The sequence below is a fragment of the Bicyclus anynana genome, chromosome 9 (assembly GCF_947172395.1).
Source record: "Bicyclus anynana chromosome 9, ilBicAnyn1.1, whole genome shotgun sequence".
In the NCBI taxonomy this organism is placed as follows: Eukaryota; Metazoa; Arthropoda; class Insecta; order Lepidoptera; family Nymphalidae; genus Bicyclus; species Bicyclus anynana.
Genome location: NC_069091.1, coordinates 5,072,545 through 5,080,569, shown reverse-complemented (window position 1 = coordinate 5,080,569; position 8,025 = coordinate 5,072,545).

The window sequence follows — 8,025 nt, the reverse complement described above, 5'->3', positions numbered from 1 at the left end:
ATTTATTTCTTTTCCAATATCAAATGTATGACGATTACAAATTTCATCAAAATAGATTTAGGCATAAAAACGTACCTACTAAAAGACCATCAGGGTTATTTTCGTATTTACGATAATAATACATTATGTGTTAACACAATTGCCACATAATTTATACAGTACCAATATTTATTACACAATAATAAGCCATAGTATCAATATATAACATACATCATGTGATATATATACACAATTTTTAATGTAGTTATAGTAATTAAAGCAATGTTGTCAATGGATTGTTAAAACGATATGATATTAACAATAACTATAGGATCCGAAATGTAAAACATAACGTAACCACAGAACAACAACATTTAAATTATGACGTCACAATTTAAAATTAATTTAATCTACAGCCTCAATATTCAAATAATGCAATTAGGTACTTACAGCATTTATTTTGCTCATAATTATCGATTTTTAATCTTGGTCCATGCGTCTTGGAGTTAAGAACTGGTGCTTATTCCTAAATGGAGAAGACTTAAAAGTTTTTTTGTTAAGTGAAATTGTTAAAATTATTTATAATTTCCAGTTTAGTTCAGCTGTCGTTACGTTATGGATTAATGGATTCCATAATAATGATGTACCTAATTAATAAAGTGCACTAAATGAAGTGGCATCATATCGTATTTGAAGTTTCATTTAAAATTTTTCCTTTGATATAAGCGCTTAGCGTGGATTAGTTACCTACTATCAAAAAAAAATTGGTTAAATTGTTATGCATGCATTTTTAAAATTTAAACTTTATGTTTGTAACAATGTCTATCACTTCAAAGGGCAGACTCAAAAGAAAGGAATACTTAAAAAATATTTTACAATCAATACATATTACTAAAATTGTCTGTGTGATTTCAAAATTACTGTATTTTTTCAAGTGCTTATACCTAATTATTTACACGATATCAAAGTACAAACAACGCTTTTTTTAAATTTTGTCTGTCTGACTGTCTTTGTGTATGTCCCGTCTAACCTCTGGAACGACTGGGCTGATTTTAGTGGGACTTTAACTGGTAGAAGGGAGAGGTTATAGGCCAACATATAAAATACTTTTTATCCCGGAAAGTCCATGGGGGATATGTGAAAAAACCGAATTTTACGTGAAGTCGCGGGCGTTCATACTGAGAAATTCGTATAAGGTATATTAAACACACGACGCGACGTGGTGCTGCTAGGGTGCTGGGTGGTTCTAATGAGCTATGGCCCTTAAGTGGCGCAATAGTTTTATGCTGCAGGAATATTAGTTTCTAAACTCTATCAGAAAGTGCTTGTGGCGAGGTACATTTTCTTCAATCTTAGTTGGATGATTTCAAAACATTTAACTTATAATAGTGAAAGTTCAAATCTCTTTCAATGGAAACTTGGAAAATTAAAAAACAAACAATGATGCTTTACATTGAACATGTATTAGTGTTCACTTAATCGTAAAGGGTAAAGGCAATACTTTTATTACGGCGATGTTTATAAAAATATAGATACTTCCACCACCACCTACAATATGGGTATCTTCAAGTCAAGAGTGAATAGGCATCTTCTAGGCAAGCGCGTTCCACCATAGACTGCATCATCGCTTACCATCAAGCGTGATTGCAGCTAAGCGCTTGCTTATACAAAAAAAAAAGATATTCAGAAATAAATATTCCTTTTAATAAAAAACAAAAACTTTTATAACTATTATAACATATTGCATCAATCAGCCGTTATTCAGCAAAATTGAAACAAAATGAAACCAATTGATAGCACTCCAATACAATCTGAACACATTTCTGGCTGCACGGAAGCCGAAAATTGATGAATTATACGCATCGGTGGAGTTTTCAATTACTTTACATTTTTGGTGTTCAGTCAATAACTTTCCACTTACAAATGAATAAAATAGACTGATTAAAACTGCATGCTTGACGTAGTTTGATACAAAATATTTTATTGTGCAATTTATATATTGACTAGGTACCTATACTGAAATAGTGTAGCACCAATATGCATCACTAAAGTTTTGTTTAATTTTTATTCTTTAGAAAAGAATAATAATTAAAAAAATGTCTTTAAGTTGACCTGGAATCGAACTCTGGCTTAATAAGTTTGCCCTTTAGTTTCAGACCACTTGTCCAGTTGAGTCGATATGACGTTAAAATGTGTTAATTTGATGCACGGCTGGGGTGTTAGGTTTATTTTCGTTACGAAATTTCTTGATTCAGTCGCCAGGCTCAAAGCCAGCGATAAAAGCTATGCAATAGCTTAAAATATCGGATCACATCGTTGATTCGATATTTATTACCCGGCAGTAAGTAAATATATTCAAATCTTTATAAATATTTGCAAAATAATCTAACAGTAATAAAATACAACACAATTTTCCTACTTAATTAATTCAGCCATCTTAGTTTTGGCAGTTTCAGGCACGTTTCAATTAAGGGAAATGATACGCCAATACAACGTCAAGATTATTTTACGTGGTCGGCAACACCTGAGGCTTTGACGGTAAATCGATAAGACAAAACGTTATGCAATAAATAAAACGAGGAAGTTTCCAGTTCGCCCTCAATGATCAAGCCATCAATATCTCAACGATATTGGAATTGTAGGGAATAATCCATCATTAATCCATTCATTCATATTATGTCTTTACAAATATTACTTACTTGCGGACGTCCGTGACTTCGTCCGCGTGGATTTCAGTTTACATAATTCTTTTTAGAACTTTTAAAGAGAAATAACTCTGTTATACATGATTTTTGCGAAACTTTAACCGTTTACGCAGCACACGCAGTGTAAACAGGAAAAAATTCCCCGATTTTGAAACATTATTCATGGTGTTCCGCTTCTATTCGTCTTAGCACGATAATATATAGCCTATAGTGTTCCTCGATAAATAGGCTATCTATTACTTAAATAACTTTTCAAATCACTTAAATAAATTTTCGAACCAGTAGTTCCTGAGATAAGCGCGTTCACGCAAAAAAAAAAAACAAACTTTTCAGATTTGTAATACATTCTAAATAGGTCCAGGTATCATATGTTACGTGAAGAAACCGTCAGAGGTGAAATAGCTCTTGCAAGTAAGACCAAGATTATACATATAATACACAAGTAACAGAAAACAAAAGAAAATCTTTAAACAATAAGGTATTGTGCATCAGGAATATAAATTCAATAATACTGCTTTAGTGGAGCAGTCTACTAAAGCAGTATTATCGAATTTATATCGCCTATCTCTGAAGTTAGAAAATTCACATCCCTTTCAGTTTCCACACGATACGTAATGATAATTAACGACAATTTGGTTAATTATCATTAAAATCAGACTTCCAGTGTTGACTGCAAATTCGAGTATTATTGCAATATTGAAATTGAATTATGTTAATTTGTTAAATATTTACCAATAGCTCAGACGGACCGTGGACATTTTAACAAACTAAAAGATAAATGACTGACCGACATTCCGCCGCCAATTGTTTGTTTTCCATTCAATAGGGAAACAAATTAAAGTCGTGTCCTTTGTTTAATTTATTGCTAAAAGACAAAAGTAAATAGTCAGACTTGAATTTATTAACAGGGGATTCTTACTTTGTAGTTATTAACACAATACCCCTCTGGCGTCTTCTATGGCGCAGTTGATAATGTCGTGGTTTTTAAAGGTATTTTATATTCTACTAGTCGATGCGCCGCGGTTCCATCCCCGTAGTTCCCCTTCCCGTGAGAATACAAGTATAAAATATAGCCTATGACACTAACAAATAACGGGACTTTTTATACTAGTACTCCCCTGTACCGCTCAGAAATGACGGCATAGTGCTCAGAGTTATTTTCTGACATAGTAACAGCTAAGCGTTATTCATGTTGGTTGATTTCACATGTAATTTTTGTACAAGTCTTGTAGTCTATAACTAACTACTTAAATACTACTTACTAGGGCTAACTTGTCTTTAACGAAAAATAACTCTTTTTCAGAATATTAGATATTAGGTTTTTGTTTAAAGTCCGAAAATCGCAATGAGAAGATATCTTAGACTAAATGAAACTCTCCTAAAAGTTGCTACGAGAGTAAGCTTACCTAACTTCAAACCGCATAATAAATTACAAACTTATTCGTAAGAGTAGTAAATCTTACCGGTAAAACGAAAGTTTACAGCGGTTAATTTTACAAAAGGTGAAATGAGGATCGAAAAGGAACTTTCGATAAGCGAATTTCCGAAGCTACTGAAAGGATTTTCGTGTGGATTTAACAAGTTTTTCAAGAATTAAATTCGTTAAACACACGAAAATCTATAAGTTTAACCAAGGAAGTTTGTAAAATTGAAGCAAAATGAAAAAAGGAAAGATAAAAAACAAAATAAACTATCGTCAAAAACAAATACAATGCCGATAGATCGCGGGCCTTATGTACGTGTAGAGTATCTATTGGAACTACGCACTTTGGCTGCTTGCTTTGGTTTACTGACATATATTCTTCACATACTTTTGCGGAGATACTCCACAAGGCGATCAGCGACCCGGAGGCATCTTAAGGTCATCTTAAGCTCCACAAGGCATCATCACTAAGGCCAAACACATGGATGAAAGCCTAATTTTGGTCAGAATTTCTTCAATATCGTGTAGCGTTTTGCCAATGCACTACGTCGCTAGAATGCAGAAGGTATCAATTAAGATTCGAAGCATCAAAGTTCAATTAGGAACATCTGTAAGTTTTATTATCTTCTTTGAACAATGCAAAAGTTTGTGTAACTTGAACTAGGTACTTAGAGTTAACGGATTTGAGTATCAACGTAATAGTTTTCTGGCATTTAGCCAAAGACGTATTGTTCTAACTAGCTTTTTCAGTGAGAGTACTGTAAGCTACGATTACCTACTACTGATCACAACTTAAGTAATCGTAGAAGTTAGATAAGTTTCCTACCTATTTAAAAAAAATATTTTTACTTAAAATTTATTTAATATTTTATCCAATGAATTCTCTAAGTTATTATTTTTTCACTTCTATGTCATGAATACAGAATACTATTCAAACCCATGACCATGCTATTGTGTAAAATCTCATAACCTATTTGAATACCTTACTACTTTTAATTTGGAGATAACTTTAAATTTACATCCATCATTATCAACCCATATTCGGCTCACTGCTGAGCTCGAATCTTTTCTCAGAATGAGAGGGGTTATGCCAATAGTCCACCACGCTGGCCCAATGCGGATTGGCAGACTTAACACACGCAGAGAAATAAGAAAATTCTCTGGTGTGCAGGTTTCCTTACGAAGTTTTCCTTCACCGTTTGAGACACGTGATTTTTAATTTCTAAAAATACACACAACTGAAAAGTTAGAGCTGCATGCCCCGGACCGGATTCGAATCTACAAACTTCAGAATCGAAGGCAGACTTCATATCCACTGGTCTATCACGGCTCAATAACAAAAACAAATTTAAGCAATCACAATAAATTTATATTATGATACCAGTATTTCAATAATTGACTGAGCATATATCTGCTGCTATTATACGAATTGGAAATATAATTGGTTCAGTGCAGTGTGTTGTTATCGAATTATCAAAATCACGTCAAAATCTAATATATTCATATATTCACAAAGGCATGACTATCAATTGTCTATTTATTTCTCTAGCTACGGCAGTCAGGTACAAGTTAGTTATATACTCCGCGCGAAGAAACAAGTCCCATAGACGCGGCGCTAATGTCTTAATGGCGCTCATTGTCACTTGATAATGGCGGTCTTATTGTCATTTGTGTAAGGTGCTGTCAATTTTAGTTCAGGGTAGTAGCCGCGGGACTTCTTTTGTGGCGCGGAGTCTATTCTCTACCTAAACTCATAACTTTTACAGCTCATATAAAGGAATTATCGCAAGCAATAACAATGTTAAAATACGTAATACCAAATAAACTCGATATTGCTCTTAGAATAATAAACATTTCAACAAATTACTCGTATTTACAAGCGAGATTATTGAAGTCAGCGTCACGAAGGTTTAATAGACGCAATAATTCCGTAGGTTCATGGCAGCTTCATTCACAGTCGCATAATTGAAATATATTTCAGAACGTAACTGACTGTTAATGTTAGTGCCTGACTCGCAATCCGATAAAGTTATATGGGAACGAGACATCGGCGTAAAAGCTACAAGGTCACATTCCCCATTCGACGATATCAGTTACGAGATGTTAAGTGACTGACTGACATAATAAAAACGTACCTTATCAATATTACTAGCTGACACCGCGCGATTTCACCCGAGTGGTTCCCGTTTCCCTAGGAATACGGGGATAATATGTAGTCTATAGCGTTTCTTAATATATGGGCTATCTAACACTGAAAGATTTTTTCAAATCGGACCAGTTTTTTCAAACAATCAAACAAAGAAACTCTTCAGCTTAATAATATAAGTATAGATTAAATAACTTCAAACGACCCAGTAGATGACCTCTGAACCGCGTAGATTTGGTGTTTTAATCGAAGCCAATTGAAATTTTTGCCACACCAATACAGCGATCGTCTCGAATAGACAGGGATTCAATGCAAATGCCGGGTACTCACAGCTCGAGCGCGATTAGGTTGTTTTTTTCAATTCCTCAAAATGGGGGACAATAGTGCACACCTAGATTGAGGAAATTTCAAATGGCGGATTAAATTAGGAATGTTTACAAACAGGGATCATATAGAACAATCTCAGAATACAGAAAACGACATGGTGTGTTCAATTTGCAATGCCTGATTGTGACAGTTGAACATTATTAAGATAATTTAAATAATAAGTACAAATCATAGTTAGTATTTTAGAATAAATATAACATACAATATATGATAAAATATATCGTCTAAAACGGCTTTTCCATTTTAAAGTCTGTTATCGCCGCGTTGCAGACTTGCGGCACGGATGACTTCAGTGTGCTGGTGGCGTTCGAGCCGTCCACATCTCTTGTTGTGTAATTCTTTATGGATTACTTAGGATAGGCGGGGAGAGTGTCTTAAGTGGAAAAGAGGAGTGTTTCTTAACAAAGTCAAAGGATCCTTTAACCCTACACACAACGTTCACAAGTGCGTGACTTCACTCAAGGTCATTCTCTGCCTTTTTACGGTTTTATTTTGGTTATAGTTTGATTTGTTAATTAAGTTGTCCTGACAAATGTTGTGAATCATTACCTTTGTTCGACTATTTTTTGTAATCGCTTTTTGAGTCTGCTAAAAAGTCTAGGAGTGTCTGATAGCTCTATGAAGCTGGGGCTGGGAAGTATGCATATACGAAAAGTTTTCACGTAAAATCATTTCCATCCATCCATCCATCCATTTCTATTGCCATAAATAGACTAAATTAAATAAACAAAGTCGTACGTGTACGATTTTTTCGTTCCTTGGTTGGGGGCGTCAATAATAATAAAATGGCAGTTAACGTTAGCATCAGAGCCTTTACGACTTGCAGATTGTAAACGGACGACCATAAAGTGTATCACAAGGCATTGTGTCAAATTTACCACCGCCTCGCCCTTTGCTTCCATATTTAATTTTTATATTTTGGGGGATTTTATTTAGAACACAGATGTGTTCCGCAGTTATTTTCTTGGATAATGAGATAAAAAGCGTTTCTGCTTTTCCGCATTATAGTCTAATGATATATGATGATTATAGTATAATAGTATAGTATATACTGTTGCAAATATCCAAATCTTATAATAATAAGTAGGTAAAATATCCCAAGGATTTTGTCTAAAAAGTAACTAAATTTTTGTACAAAAAAATATTATGGGCATTGTACCTACATTGTTGGAAAGTGTGGAAGATTTAATATTTGTGGAATACATTCCTTATATATTACCTAAAAAATTAAAAGGAAACCCTGTGAAAAGAAAGGTATTCAGAATATCGAAACTATCTAACAACTGAGGCCAAACATTCCTAATGGCTTTAAAACATAGTTCGGAAAAGCATTGCACCAGAAAATTGTACGTTAAGAATTTTAATGCCCAATTCAGGGCATATTT